We start from the raw sequence: 19,451 nt of genomic DNA on the forward strand, positions 1-19,451 counted from the left end.
GAAGTAATCTTGTCCATTGATTTTGAACATAGAGGGTTTAGACTAGTTCAGGGAGAAATCAAGTGTGAACATAAGGTAAAGGGCATAAAAGGAATAACACATTTATTGACTTTCTCTCTCCACATGCAAGGCACATGTCAAATTCCCCCATCATTTTAAAACGTCCATAACATTTTTTTACGACGTTTTTATTGAAAAATAAATTTGCCATAATAACTAGTGTCATTTTATCTTTTATATGAGTACCATATTGTTATATAAAAATTTAAAAAAATTAGTGGGTTTTTTACGTATTGTGTTTTACCAAAATTGTGTTTTACAAAATTGTGTTATACAATTGTATTTATCATTGTGTTTTTTTCCATTGTATTTTTTACAATTTGCCATACAATTGTGTTTTTTATTATGTTCTTATCATTGTGTTTTTTTTTCATAGTGTTTTTTTCCATTGTGTTTTTTTCGGCGGCCGTTTTCCGATGACTTTTTTTCGGCGACTTTTCGGTGAATTTTTTCGACGATTTTTCTGGCGAAACTTCTCAAGGATTGTTTTCCGGTGACTTTTCGATGACTTTTCCGGTGAAATTTTCCAGCAAAATTTCCATAGACTTTTCCGGCGAGGTGGCGGCGGTGGGTGACGGTTGTGGTGGCGGTGGGCGGTAAAGTAGTGGTGGTTGTAGGAGATGAGTGAAGATGTAAGTGGGTTTTTGAAATTAATTTAAGTAGGTTTTAAGATTAAAGTAAGTGGGTTTTGATATTAAAGTGTTAAGACTAAAATACCCTCCTTCCTAGCCTTCTTAGGAAAATCAAACTTCTTATTTGAACCTAACCTTATAAATGCTTATATTATATAGATTGCATAACAGGCTGTCAGGTTAGCCTGTAATTAGTGTAGTCAGCTTGTAATTATAAAAGGGCAAACTATGAAAATATGTATTTAAACATGACAGAATTACAAAAAAATTTTCCTTTATCTTTCACCCAAATTTCACTCGTTGTCCATTATCTTCAAAATTGATCTTTTTTGTCCTTTACGTTTTAAAATCCTTTAGCGTTTATCCTTTTCGCCTAACCCAGTTAAAATCCTCGTTAAGTCAAGTTATGTGTCCTTACACATGAGGGCAAATTAGTCATTTTACTTATTAAATTAAAAAAATATTTTAATAAATAAAGAAAAAACAATAAAAAAACTAAAAATATATATTTAATTAATTCTTTCTCTCTTCTTCTTCTTCCTCATCCTCCTCCTCCTCTACCAATCTCCGGCAACCACCACCGCCACCGTCCCCACCAACCCCACCTATCACCACCACACCTTCACTGTCGTTCAACATCACACCCACCAAACTCCCCATCTCCAAATCCATCCACCCACCGGAAACCACCACCGCCATCATCCCTCCCTGTCGGAGTTAGCCATTAAAGCCGGCCACATTCCACAAAATGGGCCCACTAGAAAGAACCCATGGGCGAGCCATTCTACGAATGTTACAAAACATTCTTCATTCAGTTGAAAACTCCTCAAGTTTACTCCCTCGGCCAATATATTATGAAGCAAGTGGTTCATCTTCCTCACACTAATGTGACCTGTCACACCCCGACTAGCACAATGCGGAAGAGTAAAACGGGAATGTAACAGACACCTCTGGTATCATGTAACATCCTAAAATTTATAATGTTGAATAAAGAAAGTTACGTTTAGTGATTTCACGTTATTAATTAATTAATATCGAGTAAAGAACGGATCATGGATTTAGATTAATTGAGATGGGTTAAATAAGAATGGGCTCTAGGTCCATGGGCTTTAAGGGATATAAATATCCCCTAAACCAACCTAAAACCCTAAACCCTCATTTCATTTCCATCATAATCTCTACACACTCCAAAACACACACACACCACACACCGCCATATACGGCCGGCGGCCGAGGGAGAGAAACGAGCAAGATCCGAGAGAGAGTAAACGATTAGTTGTGATTAAACAAGTTAAACGAGATCCAAACGAGCACAAAAGGTATGTTCTTGACCTTTAAAGTTTATGTTTTATTGAATGTCCTTAAGCTTAAAGATCCAAGCTTTATAGTATATACGGGATATATATACGAACGAAATGGTTAGGGAACGTTAGGGGGTGATGCCGAACCATAACAAGGGTATTAAAATCGCCAAAATGCGTGATAAAAACCAAACCCGTAGCGAACTGGGCAACTTCGCCTGCGAACTGGGTAACTTCGCCTTCAAAGCTTAACTTCGCCTTCAAAGCTTAACTTCGCCTTCAAAGCATAACTTTGCCTACGGCCAAGTTCGCCTAACTGATAACTTCGCCTAAAGCTAAGTTCGCCTAAGGTTTAACTTCGCCTAAAGCTAAGTTCGCCTAAGGTTTAACTTCGCCTAAAGCTAAGTTCGCCTAAGGTTTAACTTCGCCTAAAGCTAAGTTCGCTTAAGGTTTAACTTCGCCTAAAGCTAAGTTCGCATAAGGTTTAACTTCGCCTAAAGTCAAGTTCGATTAGAAAATAAATTAAAAACCTAATGGAAAATGTGTTAAGACAGTTAATGTAAATAAAATTTTTCCAAGCTGACCTGGCAGCTCGACCCCAGCCAGGGGCTCTGCCCCTTGGACCCTGCTAGGGGCTGCCGCCCCTAGACCCCGCTGCCAGGGGCGCTGTCCCCGGACCCCCGTTCGTTGTGGGTCATATAAAGATAGAAATACAACATGAGTAGTAGTAGTTAATTGATACGTGTAAATATTATACAGTTAGCCGTGCACAGCTCAAGAAAGGAATAACTATTAACGGAGGGCGTAACAGGATTCATGTGAGTTTCTAGCCCCATTCCTTGTTATGTTTTCGGGGCTGTGTGCATACTCGATGTGTTTGTTAATACATTTATCCTAAGTGATAAGTGTATGCCATATGTGATATATGTGATGGATATGAATGATTGCTTGTCGGTACGCGAACGATCTTCGGATATTGCGCGTACTGTCAGGTTAAAAATAAAGGTACGAATATTATATATCGAAGATGTATGAACATTATAAATGAATACTTGTCGGGGCGTGAACGATCTTCGGATATTGCACGTATCGACAAGGGGTATGGTTGTTAAATGAATGATGTAAAGAACGCCTAGAGTGTTCTTATGCTATAATGTAATTATTGTATATGTGAAGTATGTGTATACAGGTACACGAATGGTATGTGAGTTCTACGTTCGACATAGTAAGTTAGGATGGCAAATCCCTCTAGCTTCTGTCGGACATAGACTCGGCTGGTGATGGCGTAGTTAAGGACTGCGGGCCTTATACGTAATGTAGATGATAGATGTAAACGTAGATAGGGACGGTGGGCCTTATACGTGTTATAGATGATAGATGAGAACGTAGTTAAGGACTGTGGACCTTATACGTACTTCAGATAGGCATCAGCATAGGAAAGGACTGTGGACCTTATACATGCTGTATTTGTGTTGTGGTAGCATAGGGGAGGACTGCGGACCTCGTACGTGCTATGAATTAGGTTGCAACATAGGGAAGGACTGTGGACCTTGTACGTGTTGTGGATGTAGGATGGTATAGGGAAGGACTGCGGACCTTGCACGTACCCTAAACGGTGAACATAGGTAAGGACTGCGGACCTTTTATGTGTTCACGACCTTGAGTACAGGTATAGACGGCGGACTATGAACGTACTCTCGGTAGACTGAGGTTAGTGATTGTAGATATGTATGTATGTATGGTAGTAAGTATGTATGTAGAACAGAAGGGTAACTAGTTAAGTATGGATATGTATCTTCGGATATGTATGTATGTGTATGTATTGTATGGCGTCCGATTAACTAGAACTCACTCAGCGTAGCTGACTTTTAGTATGCACGCAGGTGAGTAGAATGAGACAGCTAGCTTGAGCGAACACATGGTGGGCGAATAGGAGACTGGCATCTGAAGACTCAAGATGTTTTAATGTAATTGACGTTTATTTTGAAAGACAAGAATGTTTAATTAAGGCAAGTTTTGGATTGCTGTAACGTTTCATGAAAGTTTTTATATTCCGCGAAAGTTTTAATGAACTCTGATTTGTAAGAACTGTGTTTATGAGTAAATCCGACGCTAAAGTAAGGCTACCGGGTTCGGGGCCTTACATATCAACACATTGTTTATAAAGAAACATTACAAACTAATTTACAATATATTACAACTCATTGTTCTATCATTTTTTTACAGTCTAGGTGATACAAACAAAACTGGTTCGTTAACCATACGTTCTTACTACTAACACCCTTGCCTCTATTCACATAGCATCAACCGCACACCTTGGGCAAATAACAGATCACCAAATCATTCCGATTTAGGTACACCTGAAAAGCAGTTTAAAACGAGTCAACTACTAGAGTTGGTGAGTTTCACGAGTTTTAAGAAAACAGTAATGAGTATTCACAAGTTAACACTTGTAATGATGAAATAAGTATGTATGCATGTAAATGATGTATGTGATGTAATTATGCTAAGCTACAGTGAAGCCTGGACAGTTCGTGCTGCGTGCCTCCATTTCCCACGCTCAATCAACCACTGTGGCCCCTTTCCGCCCACAACATGCCCCGGTAGCTATGTCTAACACTACATAGCTGGTTCGTAAAAAAAAATATGGACATGTGCAAACGGGATAATGTCTCAGCAACCGTGCTGGCCCCGCCTGGGTTTGTCAAACCAATAGTACTATTCACAAGCCACCGGCTCGAAGTTAATCACTGTGTTAGTGGGGACTTTCATGTGTTAGCACTTAGATAATTCACATCATCACATGTTTCAGATAAGTATATAGATATAAGCAAACATTCATGAAACTCACGGTTTAGTAGATAATCGGTACTGTATCAGCTCGTGGTTTGTTCGGTCTGTTATCAGTAGTTCCTATAATCAATATTATAATAATATTAATATTTTAATATTATTATAATCTTAATACTAAACTGGGCTATATAACTAATCTAGGTGTAGCTGGAACGCCCAGAAAGTGGCAATAGGCTTAGGTTGTGATGTTGTTCAATGTCTAATACTTAAAACCGAACTTGGCTCAGATTCCCGTTTTCCCAGCTGGGCCAAGTTGTTTGTTTACGCGTTCAGAAAACAGTTATGAGAAAATAAGCTTGGGTAAATGTATTGGTTAACAAAATGATTAAGTTATAACGAAGGATCACCTATTAGGGTCCCAGATTAGCCACGGGGCCCGTTTCCGTTTATTCAGTTTGATTTAAGAAGAAACGCGCACAATCCACCCGGATTGTCCAGGTTTCTCATAGAAAAGTTCATTTTCACTTAATTAGTCCAAAAATATGATTTTTGATCACTCTTGGTGTTTTGATATTCCCGCAGATTCGCTAGTCGCAAACTTGCCGGTTTTTATAAAAACTGAATTTGTTTAATATTCAAATTAGTATAATTAATTAACCATTAATTATTAAATTATGAAAATTTAACCACTTATCAATTAAAATATGTAAATTTTTATAAAAATATTTCTGGAATTTATTTACTGATTTATTAATTTATAAAAATTCATTTTATTAGCTATATTTCGCCTAAAAATCGTCCGTTTACCCCAAACAATTTCCAAAAATTCGACAAAAATTCTTGAATACTCAAATCATGTCCCAAAACAACCTGTATCAATTTAAGAATGTAAAAAGCTCGTGCATTATTCTTTTCGGCCCAAATTCGGCTATAAAAATTCACACGAACGCAAATAAACAAAACACCTTTAAACTTCTCCAAATGATCCCAAAATACATATGTGATCAAAATAAATCAAATATGAGTTCCCAGAAAATTTTCATAAGTTTTGAAGTATTTTAGCTATTTTTTCCCAATAAAACGTCCCAATTTGGTAATAAATTTGTTAAATGTTCTCGGATGGTCAAAAGATTACCAAATTTGAACAGAGACTCATTGACATGATCCCTAATGTCCCTGAAAAATTTCAAGTCCTAAAAATATGCACATCACAACCTTAACCTAAATAGCCCGTAAGCGAGTGTTTCGGCATTACCTTAGCGGGTTTGGCTCGTTTCCGACTTTTTAATCAAGTTTTTAGGTTCTTGTGCTTCTAATAAAGCTAGGTACAAGTCCTATATCACAAACCAAGCAATATTTCATCAACATAACAGCCCTTAACTTAGGGTTTCGGCTAGTGCACAAAAACGAACTTTTGAACCTTAAAAACGCCGTTTCAACCCTTTAATCCGTGTTTATGGCCAAAAAAACTATCAAAACAGGTTCCTTACCATGTGTATGATCAAAAAATGTTTATGGACCATTTTTAGGATTTTTACACGGTTAGGAATGATTTTTAGTAACCAAGACATGTTTTTATGGTATTAAACAAGTTTAAACAAGTTCAAAAGCTACTTATTTAAGCTCTTTACCTTAGGGTTTGAAGGTTTTCTGGAATTTCAGCTTGCAGCTGCTTGGACCTCAGTTTTTATAAACCAAATTGGATAAACAAGCTTCCTAAACAAGTTTTATAAAAGAATGGGGGGTGGGGGTGGGCTGTCCGATCGGAAGTCCATGGGCCTCCCCTTTGGGCTGTTTTGGCCCATTAATCTGGTTTCTCAAGCCCAAATACGAAAATCCCGGTCCGAATTTAGTTCGGGTTAGGTTTTTGGCGCAAAAAACTTATCGGGTGCGTTAAACAACGCGAAAACAAGTGTTTTTCGGCTAGTTTTGAGTAAAATTATAAAAACATACTATATGTTTGTAAAAATCAAAATATTTTCATGGATCACTTAAAACATTTCAAACAAGTGTTTGGTAAGTCTTTTTCGGCTAAACGGATGATACAATGCTTGGTTTGTAACTATCTTTTGCGTTTAAATCTATAGCGGGTAATTAAACGAGCATATTTTCGTTTAACTTGTTTGCTATCAAACTAAGGCCATATTTCTAATGTTTTAGCTTGTATAGATCGTATATCACTTATAGATTCCCCCCCCCCCCCGAGATAACTGGGTCATAACCCGACCCATTCGATTAATCGTTCGTTTGTTACGCAAAAGGCGTTTAATTGCTTAATCGGTAAATACGTACTGAGGTGTACCTTGTTTTGGCTCAAATTTCACATGACCCATTCTACGATGCCATAACACAGACTCCCGTTCAGATGCCCTTGAAATAAAACATTGAGAAGACTCTAAAGATGTGGATGCAGTACCCATGTTAAGAACATAAAGGTCATACTCTTGAGGAGCACGCATTAACACCCAGTCATCAGCAATTTTGAAACCAGGTTTCAAAATTAGGCACTGCTTGTCTGTGAAGTGAGTAGAGAAGCTGTTATCACGGATTTGTGATATACTGAGAAGATTATTTTCCAACTCCGAAATGTAGTTGACTTTGTCAAATATGACTTTTCCATTTGTCAACGTGCCTTCTCCAACAATCTGACCACCTTGATTTCCCGCAAAACCTACATACCCTCCTCGAATAGATTTGACATCTTTAAGCAAGTGAATAGTACCCATCATGTGCCTTGAGGCTCCACTATCCATAATCCAACGTGAATCGTGGGATATTGGAAGCCCCTACCCTCACAGAAAATCATTTTAATGAAACAAGGAAACCCAAGCCTTCTTGATCTTGGGTTGTTTGAAATTCTTGTATAACGTAACATCTTCAAAATTCGATTCACATGATAATAAATCATCACTTGTTACATGTGACTCATATTCAACTTTCTTTTCTTCAACAATTATTGGTGGTTTTGGCACAGTTTTGGCCACCCAATTCTGACATACAGCTTGTTTCTTGCTATAAAAAGAAGTTTGTGAAGTCTTGGAAGTATCAGCTTTTACAAACTCGCTTTTTACAGTTTCAACACGTTTTAAAATTCTAACAGGTTCAGAAACAACACTTGGTTTATTTACATATCCAAGACCTGGTTTCTTGTTAGCAGCCTTTTAAGGCGAAATGTGATCATGTTTGAATCGATTGGGACAAGCGTAAAATACGTGCCCAACTTCATTACAATTAAAACGTCTCTGATCAACGAACTTATTGATTCGAGATGTCGTTTCAACCTTATCACAATCGACCTTTAGATGATAAAACTCTTTATTTGACTAATTTCTAAAAACAGCCTCTTTTTCAGACTCAGACGTTTTACTATGAACAAACACAATTTTTTTCACTTGTGTTGGTTTAATTCGATAAGATTGCTTATGATAAAAAATCGTTTTAGCAAATCTTTTCGAATCAACATTATTTTCCTTTTCCAAACCATGATCCTTAATATTTTCCACAGTTAAAACGTACTCTGCAACTTTAATTCCAGTTGACATATGACAGCCAGAACTTTCATTTTCAACCTTTTTCAGAGGTAATACAATCATCATTATCAGACTTTGAGGTATCATGAAGTGGAGATTTGACTTCCACATTTAATGCCTTTTTGAAACCTTTTGGTTTCATGGGAATATAAGCATTCCACATAGGTGGAGGCACAACATGATAATCCTTATTAGATGTTATGTTCTCATTCATATCTTCCTTAGATTTTGATCAATGTTTTATGGCATAATGTGATCGAGAACATAAGATGATGCATCATAACTCACTAATTTTAAATTGACTCTTTCAGTCTCAATTTTGAGTGTTTGTAACTCAAGCTTGAGAGATGCATTCTCATCTATATGTCTGTTGATGGCAATTTGTTTGTCCTCAACCGTGTTTTTTAACATTGAAATGGTCTTTTGATCTTGTAAAATCTTAGCCCACAAATTCTTTTCACACATTTGAAGTTTCATATATGCCTCATTAACCCTATTAAGATCTAATAAAGATTTACCATAATGTTTTTTCAGCTCTTTAAGCTCAAAATCTTTAAAATCACATTCATCACATGACCACTCATATTTTTCACCCAAATTTGAGTTTAGAGTTACCTCGTTTGCCATGAATGCATGATCAGTTGGTTCTTCATTTGAACTTTTAGACTCTTCATCAGTTATGTCTTCAACTATTCCATCAACCAACTTCTCACTTGAATCTTCAATCTTACTTGACTCCTTGACTTCTGATTCATCCACATCGTCTTCCTCTCCAAAATCAATCTTAACATGTGGTACTTCCTCTCCATTAAACCAGCCTGCAAAACTTTCAATTACATCAGGAGGAAATAAAGAGATAAGATAATCAGAAGAAACCGTGTGAATTTTGTCATAAGTTCTTGGAAGTTCGTTATCACAATCAATTTGATCCACCTCTTGAGCATCCTTGTCACACTGATTGCCCTCATTAACCACTTTCACACCCAAGCCCTTATTATCAGTCAATTTTTCCTGAACCTCTTTCTCACTTTCATCCATCTTGACCTTTTCCTCAATTATCTTAATATTTTCACTATCCTCAACAAATTCTGCTATATTTGTATGAAATACCGAATTCCAGTTGAACCCCTCGTCCATCTGTGCAGTAGCAGCCTTTTGTTGAGATGTAAAGGCCTCTGATGGTTTCTTGCCTTTGGAAGATTCAGTCTCATTTTGAGAAGGATGATGATAAATTTCCTGTTTATAATAATCCCTCCCAAATGGATTTGCAGCGTTGTCATCTACATTCTTGCTTGTACATTTCCGTTTGAAATGTCCCTTTTCTTTGCATCGAAAGCATCTAACCTTGGATTTATCAAATCCCAACTTTGAATTAGATCCATCCAACACATTCTTTCCTGTTATTTCTTTGATCTTTGAGCTCTCCTTATCACACTTGTCATACACCAACGAATATTAATCATTTCCAGCTCTTCCGGGTCAATTTGATCGTAGTCTTCTTTGGTCATGTTATAGTTGCCAATCCGTCAAGCAACTAAACATTCATACGACTCTAAAACTGAACCAAGAAAAGCCATATGTTCCTTGACTGTTTCAGTGGTTAGGCCTCCTGTTTTCTTCAAGTTTACAACAATATTGCACTGTAAAATATCAGGGTCTTGTGTGTTAGATACTGTCACACCCCGACTTAGGGCCTAGGTGCGACACCCGTTAGTTGGTATATGTTTTGAAAATATATCAGAGTTGCGGGTTTGTTTAGCGGAATTCTTTAAAATATAATATTCATTTATAAAAATGTCGGGTCAAAATACCCGTTGAATATTGTATAATAAAATATCAGCGGAAGTCTTTTTAGAAAAATATTATTATATTGAAACCTCGGGATTTGAATACCCGTTTGATAATTTAAATACTTGTCTTTTTTAAAAAATATAATTCTTTATAATTTTCTGAATAAAATATCTGAGCCATCAGATCACCTCTAATGACTATGTCTCCAATCTTCTAGTCTGTCTTTCCTGTCAGTTTTATCTTTACAATTTCCCTGAAATGTGGGGAAAAATACGTCAGCACACAGCCGGTGAATGACGCTGACTCAAATACCATTGTGAAAACAACAATAATACCTTTGTGACAATACTCATTAGGCACCCAACTCAATTGGGTTAAAATTACCCTAAGTACATGTACAATTAATCATATACACAATATCATTTCTCTAAACAGTCCTGTAGACTTCCAGAGGCATGTTTGATGATATGCATTGCCTCGGGAACTCCGAGTCACCATGTATGTATGGATCCAGACACATGTATACTCTTAATCTGAATATGCTCGTTTCTTATTATTGTAACACAAAGTTTTTAGGATTCGTAAATCCTATGTAAACAGTTCAGACTCTATAAGAGTTGTAAAAGTTTGGGGCGTATTCACCTTTTTATGATTGTAATCAGTTTCTGACACCGATTCCTGTATATTGATCAGTTTCGGTTACTGATCCCTGTCTGTAAATCAGTTTCTGTTACTGATTCCTGTATCTGAAATCTGATTAATTGATTGATTGTCTGTTATCTCGGACCTATAGTACGAGAATAACCTTCGTATACATATTTAGATCAACGATCTAGCTTCAGACATGTAGTCTGTTTTGTATAGCTTTAACCTTGATAATTCGTTTGTTTGTATAAAACATTTGGACCTTTAGTCCTTTTGTTTAATAATCAATTATATGTCAGGTTTCTTCTTCAGGAAGAAACATGTATACCAGATTTCTTCTTTAAGAAAAAATATTACTTTAACTATAACCTGTGCGAATGAATAGTATATTTATTAATCATTTAAGATATACTATTTTAACTATTCCCTTTGCATGTAAATGATTACGCTTCTTAATCATAATATTTTAACTATAACCTTTGCTTTATGAAAAGTTATATTATGCTTATCAGTAATCAAGGTTCGGGCTATACCCCCGACTATGATCTAAGCTATTATAATAATAAAATAATAACTTAATCAGAACCCCTACCTCGTACGAGTATTTGGAGTTAAATTCCTATGACTGATCGAGTGGCACTTCTACTCTATATCGTGTACTAAAGCTTAAACCGTCAGAGCTTCGGGGCTAGGCACGTACTACGAGATGCGGCACGCAAAACGATGCAAAACGTGTGAAAAGTGAAGTGGTTGGTGTGAATTGTGAAGTACCGGACACCTTTCTATTTATAGCTGAAATTCTGCATCTTCACGTCGCGCGAAGTTGTCATAGGTTTGTTGAGTAATTGGTAGGGTTGCCACGTGTCACCAGGTGCTGCCACGTGTCCCCACGTGTCACGCATGCAGAAATGCAACTTCGCGTCGCACGAAGAATCCTGAGCCTGCTACTTTGCTTCGCGCGAAGATGCTCAAAGTCGGTTTAACTATTTTGTCTTTCGCGTAACGCGAAGATGTTGAAGCCTGCTCCTTCGGCTCGCGCGAAGGATGAATTTTATATTTTTTTTCATTTCCAGTCTTTGTACTATCCAAAAATTCTAAAGCGGCCCTTATGCGGCTCGCTGCGATGCGAAGTGCAAAGTGCGCCATCAAAACGCCACATTACGCCCATCGCCCGAGTCAGAGTCCGTACGCGTCGGGTGCATCGCACCCTCCGCTAGGACTATGGAGAGTGGTTAGCCACATTAAAACATTTCTATGGAAACTTGCTTCCTTATAAAGAGCTTCCATTTTTTTTCATCCTTCCATGTGGGATGAAAGTTTCATTCCTTATTTATACCTCTATGGAATGCTTCCATTTTCTTCCATCTTTCCATGTGGGATGTATTTTCTTATGAGATGTTTATTTTTCTTATCTCGTTTTTCCCATTACTTGTTTTTGAGATTTTTAATCCTTCAACTTTTAAAGTTGCCAATTTTAGTCCACAATAAATATGGTTTTTTCCCCCTAGATGTTACATCCTCCCCACCTAGAAATGAATCTCGTCCTCAAGATTCGCTTGTCTTAGGTTTGGATGCTTTAACTTTGTTAATCTGTGATTAGATTCTATCTAATCTGATTCTTGTGTTTATCTCTCAATGTAGAATGGTTGAAAATTCTCATATCTGTGCTAACTTTACATCTTATATGATGTAATTAGTTAATAGTTCAGAATATCATAAGTAATTGTAAATTTCTAAGCACAATGGCCAGTTGTGTTTAATTACTTACCTTACCTTTTATATTCTAAGCATTTACCAATGTTAGCTCTATTGCTTTTTGGATTCGATCTGTCGAATCAATTCCATCTCTTGATCCGATTACTTGTTTCCTTATATTCTAACAGTACCTTTGTACTTTTGAGCAATCATATTTGATATGCTATACAATTATATCTCTTTGAACATCTCGATCAACAGTATTTCTTGAATATCTTGTTGATATTTCATTAACAGTATTTCTTGAATATCTTGCGATCGAGCAGAGATTATTTCCAATGATATACTATCTTTGTATATTTTGATATTCCTATTTAATTTATCCTTCCTTAGTGATATTCAGTATCTTTTCCCTCAGTATGCTATTAACCTATATTTGAAATAGGCTTTGATATAATGCTTAATATACATAAATCCCTTGTATATTTTATTTAATATTTTATTAGTTTATGTTCGGTTTTTATTAGATTTTGTATATTACTAACATATTTGAATAATGTAGGTTCTGGAAGTTTATCGTGGTTAAAAAGAACGAAAAATGAGCTAAAACAAGCCAAACTGGTGAACCGGAGCATCAGAATTGAACCGGACCGCATCAGAATTGTACCGGAGCATCAGGAAACGAACCGGACCGCATCAGAATTGAACCGGACCGGTCAGACCGGTCCCTCCCACTTTGCCGGAGCGTTGCGCGGCCAACATCAGCCTTCTCTTCGCGCGGCGCGGCGGCGATCAGAGTCCAGAAACATTGATTTTTACCTGTTTTGGGCCCAGAAAACATATTGAAACACTTCTAAACTCAACCTTAAAGATAACCTGAATACCCTGGTCATTTTGGACGAATTTGGGAGCTCAAGAGAGGTTATTTCCGAGGGTTTTAAGGCCACGAATAAGCCGGCGAAGTGCTTAATATTCAAGGACGAATACTCCGGGTTTTATCGCCTTTAATCTTCCGTTCTTATTTATTTTCGCCATGATTTCGTTTTTCATTGTTTTCTTTTACTTTAAGATTCTAGGCTAAACATTGTAGACTGCTTAGGCTTACGATGAACCTATTTTGACTTTGTGTTTTGATTTGGGATTTATTTATCGTTATGGTTTTTGTTATTTAGTAAAAGGTTTAATTGTATTAAATTGATGCGTATGGATATATAGGAATAATAATTATTAATTAAATAAACCTAAGTGTGCTGCCAACCTAAATAGCTATAAGGTGCTAGGTTATTGATAGGTTTTTGTTGATCAGGATTGCTAGATTTAGTTCTTCGTAAGGAGTCCGTCTAGGTTTGATTGATTAATTTTGTCTATCGAGTCAATTGAATATATTAGACTGTCTTTGATTTCCGCACTGTAAGGTAGGATTTCGTATAAAGGAACTAAGTTATAAATAATTATGTGACCGTAAGGAAACTTGATTTTTAATACTGGTGTGTCACACCCCAATCCAGGGCCTAGTAGTGTGACCATCAGTTGGTACCTGTTTTGTATATATATCAGAGTTGGGGGTTTATTTTAGTGGAAGTCTTTAAATATTAAAATATTAATTTACATTATCAAAATTACTCGGGAATTAAACAACTGAGTTTCAGTTTTACAAAACCGTGATATTAACAATACAAGGATTTGTAATATTCAAAAACAAGCCATCTCGAGCGATCTTCTATGACTCCAATCCTTGTATATTATCTATTATCATCTAGTTACCTGCAAGGGTGGGAAAAACACGTCAGCTATATGCTGGTGAAACGTTGACTCGATAAAACATTTATAACAGTCGTTAAATACAAACATAGTTTTCTGTTTCACAAACTCAGCAGGAATGCCTGTACATTCCCGGGATTTATACCACTGCCCTACACACACAATTCAAAGGTTCCCCGAGTATATAACCCCTGTTCGGAGAGAACCTTCCCCTAGGCTATATAACCCTGTTGGAGAACCGGTTATGACTGACTTGGTTTTGTATGCCAATTATCAGTTATGTTTGGATCCAGACACATGTGTATTCGGTCTGAGTTGCTTTTTATTATCTATTTTGTATTATAATGATTTTAGAGATTATATCTCATGCAAACATTTATCAGACTCTTTGTAATAAACAACCTGTCTATTACAAGAGTAAAATCAGTTCAGACAGTAAAAGGTTAACGTGTTCATCTCGTATATCAGTGGATAATATCAAACTCCTCTTTTCAGTATGCTTAACAACCTATATTCACAATAGGCATGCATAAGTATCTAGTTGATACTATTTAGCAGACTTTAAGTCTGTTTCAGTTCAGCAGACTCAAGGTCTGATCAGCAGACTTGAAGTCTGATTCAGTTCAGCAGACTCGAGGTCTGATCAGCAGACTATTAAGTCTGACCTAACCTTAGTATAGTTATAGTCGTTTTATGAAAATACTTTGAATTTACATATGACGTTTGGAATAGCACGCTTTGGCCTAATAAAGGATATCACGTTGGCAAACTTCTCCAGGTAAGCAAACGGGTCCCGCGGTTGATTGGGATTTGTACGAATTGCTTTCCTTAGGCAAGAAGAGTCTACTAATGATACCTCCTTCCAGTTACTACATGCCCGTCAAAATAATAATTTTGATAACATTACTTCACAAGGAAGCAACGTCTTTACTTTATAAAACATTACTTGGAAAATATTAACAGTTTAACGACTATACTCTTAACTAAGTTATAACTAGATATTTAAAGTAACTAGTAAAGTAACTTAACCTTAATCCTACCTTAATCGGCTCGACGAGACTTAAGAGCTAAGAAATCAGCAGCAATTTAGCTTGTACTTCGTTTATACGATCAGCAGCTCGTTAAACAGCGTAATGACACCCCGGTTCTTCACGAAAATGGCTCTCGACACCCTAAAATGCTCTTGGCACGAGTACCTAGGTTAAGTGTGTGAAATGAAGGTGAAATGGGATGAAATGGCTTGAACCCGTAGCTGCCCTTTTATAGGTGAGTTTTGCAGACCATCGCGTAGCGCGATGGCCTTTTCTCCAAGGCCGTCGCGTAGCGCGACGCCGCAATTTACCAGAGGCTGCCACGTGTTGACACGTGGTTGGCCAAGTGTCCCGGGTTACTTAACCTGGTCATCGCGTAGCGCGATGGGACCAGTGAGTTTCTTCGTTGCGTAGCGCGACGCCTACCTTTTTCTTGAATTGTGTGATTCTCTGTCGCGTAGCGCGATGAAGTTAATCAGAGGACCATCGCGTAGCGCAATGGGTCTAAAAACCAAAATTTTTCATTTTTAGTCCTTTAACTTTCAGAATTTACACTTTTAGTCCTTTAACTTATAATTTTTACATTTTTAGCCCAAAACTAGATGGGGTATTTTCAAGGTGTTACATGGTGTGCGTTAAAACTTATTAAAATCCCATAGGTGTCTCTTGAGAAGGGTCAGGGGTCCTGTTCGGGTTTTCTCTTAGGTATTTATTTTGCGATCCCAGTCCATAACTAAATATTCTCCCGGGTTAATTTACAACTGAAATTTAAGGGATTCTAGCCTATATAGTTATCTCATCATCATATGAATTAAGTCCAAATTCTAAGTTTAGGTTGTTGTTAGTTTTCTTAATTAGTTTGAAATTAGTTTATTAGTAACCTGTAACATCCTAAAATTTTAAGGTTGAATAAAGAAAGTTATGTTTAGCGATTTCGCGTTATTGATTATTTAATATCGAGTAAGGTGCGGATCATGGACTTAGATTAATTGAGATGGGTTAAATGAGAATGGGCCTTAGGTCCATGGGCTTAAGGGATATAAATATCCCCTAAACCCTAAAACATCACTCATTCCATCTTATTCTCTAACACTCCAAAACACACCCACACCACACACACCGCCGGCGGCCGAGGGAGAGGAACGAGCGTGATCCGAGAGAGAGTGAGCGATTAGTTGTGATTAAACAAGTTAAACGAGATCCAAACAAGCACAAAAAGGTATGATTCTTGATCTTTGAAGTTTAAAGATCCAAGCTTTATAGTGTTTATACGACCGAAAACGGTTGGGGAGCGTAGTGGGTGATGTCGAACCATAACAAGGGTGTTAAAATCGCCAAAAATGCTTGATAGAAACCAAACAGCGGCTGAACTGGGCAACTTCGCCTTCAAAGCGATAACTTCGCCTGAGGCCAAGTTCGCCTAATTGATAACTTCGCTTACGGCCAAGTTCGCCTAATTGATAACTTCGCTTACGGCCAAGTTCGCCTAACTGGTAACTTCGCCTGAGGCTAAGTTCGCCTAATTGATAACTTCGCTTACGGCCAAGTTCGCCTAACTGGTAACTTCGCCTGAGGCCAAGTTCGCCTAATTGATAACTTCGCTTACGGCCAAGTTCGCCTAACTGATAACTTCGCCTAAAGCTAAGTTCGCTTAAGGTTTAACTTCGCTTAAAGCTAAGTTCGCCTAAGGTTTAACTTCGCTTAAAGTCAAGTTCGATTAGGAAATAAATTAAAAACCTAATGAAAAATGTGTTAAGACAGTTAATGGAAATAAGCTAGGCCAAGTTGTTTGTTTACGCGTTCAGAAAACAGTTATGAGAAAATAAGCTTGGGTAAATGTATTGGTTAACAAAATGATTAAGTTATAAAGAAGGATCACCTATTAGGGTCCCAGATTAGCCACGGGGCCCGTTTCCGTTTATTCAGTTTGATTTAAGAAGAAACGCGCACAATCCACCCGGATTGTCCAGGTTTCTCATAGAAAAGTTCATTTTCACTTAATTAGTCCAAAAATATGATTTTTGATCACTCTTGGTGTTTTGATATTCCCGCAGATTCGCTAGTCGCAAACTTGCCGGTTTTTATAAAAACTGAATTTGTTTAATATTCAAATTAGTATAATTAATTAACCGATAATTATTAAATTATGAAAATTTAACCACTAATCAGTTAAAATATGTAGATTTTAATAAAAATATTTCTGGAATTTATTTACTGAATTATTAATTTATAAAAATTTATTTTATCAGCTATATTTCGCCTAAAAATCGTCCGTTTACCCCAAACAATTTCCAAAAATTCGACAAAAATTCCTGAATACTCAAATCATGTCCCAAAACAACCTGTATCAATTTTAGAATGTAAAAAGCTCGTGCAATATTCTTTTCGGCCCAAATTCGGCTATAAAAATTCACACGAACGCAAATAAACAAAACACCTTTAAACTTCTCCAAATGATCCCAAAATACATATGTGATCAAAATAAATCAAATATGAGTTCCCAGAAAATTTTCATAAGTTTTGAAGTATTTTAGCTATTTTTCCCAATAAAACGTCCCAATTTGGTAATAAATTTGTTAAATGTTCTCGGATGGTCAAAAAATTACCAAATTTGAACAGAGACTCATTGACATGATCCCTAATGTCCCTGAAAAATTTCAAGTCCTAAAAATATGTACATCACAACCTTAACCTAAATAGCCCGTAAGCGAGTGTTTCGGCATTACCTTAGCGGGTTTGGCTCGTTTCCGACTTTTTAATCAAGTTTTCAGGTTCTTGTGCTTCTAATAAAGATTGGTACAAGTCCTATATCACAAACCAAGCAATATTTCATCAACATAACAGCCCTTAACTTAGGGTTTCGACTAGTGCACAAAAACGAACTTTTGAACCTTAAAAACGCCGTTTCAACCCTTTAATCCGTGTTTATGGCCAAAAAAACTATCAAAACAGGTTCCTTACCATGTGTATGATCAAAAAATGTTTATGGACCATTTTTAGGATTTTTACACGGTTAGGAATGATTTTTAGTAACCAAGACATGTTTTTATGGTATTAAACAAGTTTAAACAAGTTCAAAAGCTACTTATTTAAGCTCTTTACCTTAGGGTTTGAAGGTTTTCTGGAATTTCAGCTTGCAGCTGCTTGGACCTCAGTTTTTATAAACCAAATTGGATAAACAAGCTTCCTAAACAAGTTTTATAAAAGAATGGGGGGTGGGGGTGGGCTGTCCGATCGGAAGTCCATGGGCCTCCCCTTTGGGCTGTTTTGGCCCATTAATCTGGTTTCTCAAGCCCAAATACGAAAATCCCGGTCCGAATTTAGTTCGGGTTAGGTTTTTGGCGCAAAAAACTTATCGGGTGCGTTAAACAACGCGAAAACAAGTGTTTTTCGGCTAGTTTTGAGTAAAATTATAAAAACATACTATATGTTTGTAAAAATCAAAATATTTTCATGGATCACTTAAAACATTTCAAATAAGTGTTTGGTAAGTCTTTTTTGGCTTAACGGATGATACAATGCTTGGTTTGTAACTATCTTTTGCGTTTAAATCTATAGCGGGTAGTTAAACGAGCATATTTTCGTTTAACTTGTTTGCTATCAAACTAAGGCCATATTTCTAATGTTTTAGCTTGTATAGATCGTATATCACTTATAGATGCCCCCCCCCCCGAGATACCTGGGTCATAACCCGACCCATTCGATTAATCGTTCGTTTGTTACGCAAAAGGCGTTTAATTGCTTAATCGGTAAATACGTACTGAGGTGTACCTTGTTTTGGCTCAAATGTCACATGACCCATTCTACGATGCCATAACACAGACTCCCGTTCAGATGCCCTTGAAATAAAACATTGAGAAGACTCTAAAGATGTGGATGCAGTACCCATGTTAAGAACATAAAGGTCATACTCTTGAGGAGCACGCATTAACACCCAGTCATCAGCAATTTTGAAACCAGGTTTCAAAATTAGGCACTGCTTGTCTGTGAAGTGAGTAGAGAAGCTGTTATCACGGATTTGTGATATACTGAGAAGATTATTTTCCAACTCCGAAATGTAGTTGACTTTGTCAAATATGACTTTTCCATTTGTCAACGTGCCTTCTCCAACAATCTGACCACCTTGATTTCCCGCAAAACCTACATACCCTCCTCGAATAGATTTGACCTCTTTAAGCAAGTGAATAGTACCCATCATGTGCCTTGAGGCTC

The sequence above is a fragment of the Bidens hawaiensis genome, unplaced genomic scaffold, assembly GCF_021521415.1.
Source record: "Bidens hawaiensis isolate Kalapana, Puna unplaced genomic scaffold, B.hawaiensis_p1.1 tig00001597_1, whole genome shotgun sequence".
NCBI classification, from domain to species: Eukaryota; Viridiplantae; Streptophyta; class Magnoliopsida; order Asterales; family Asteraceae; genus Bidens; species Bidens hawaiensis.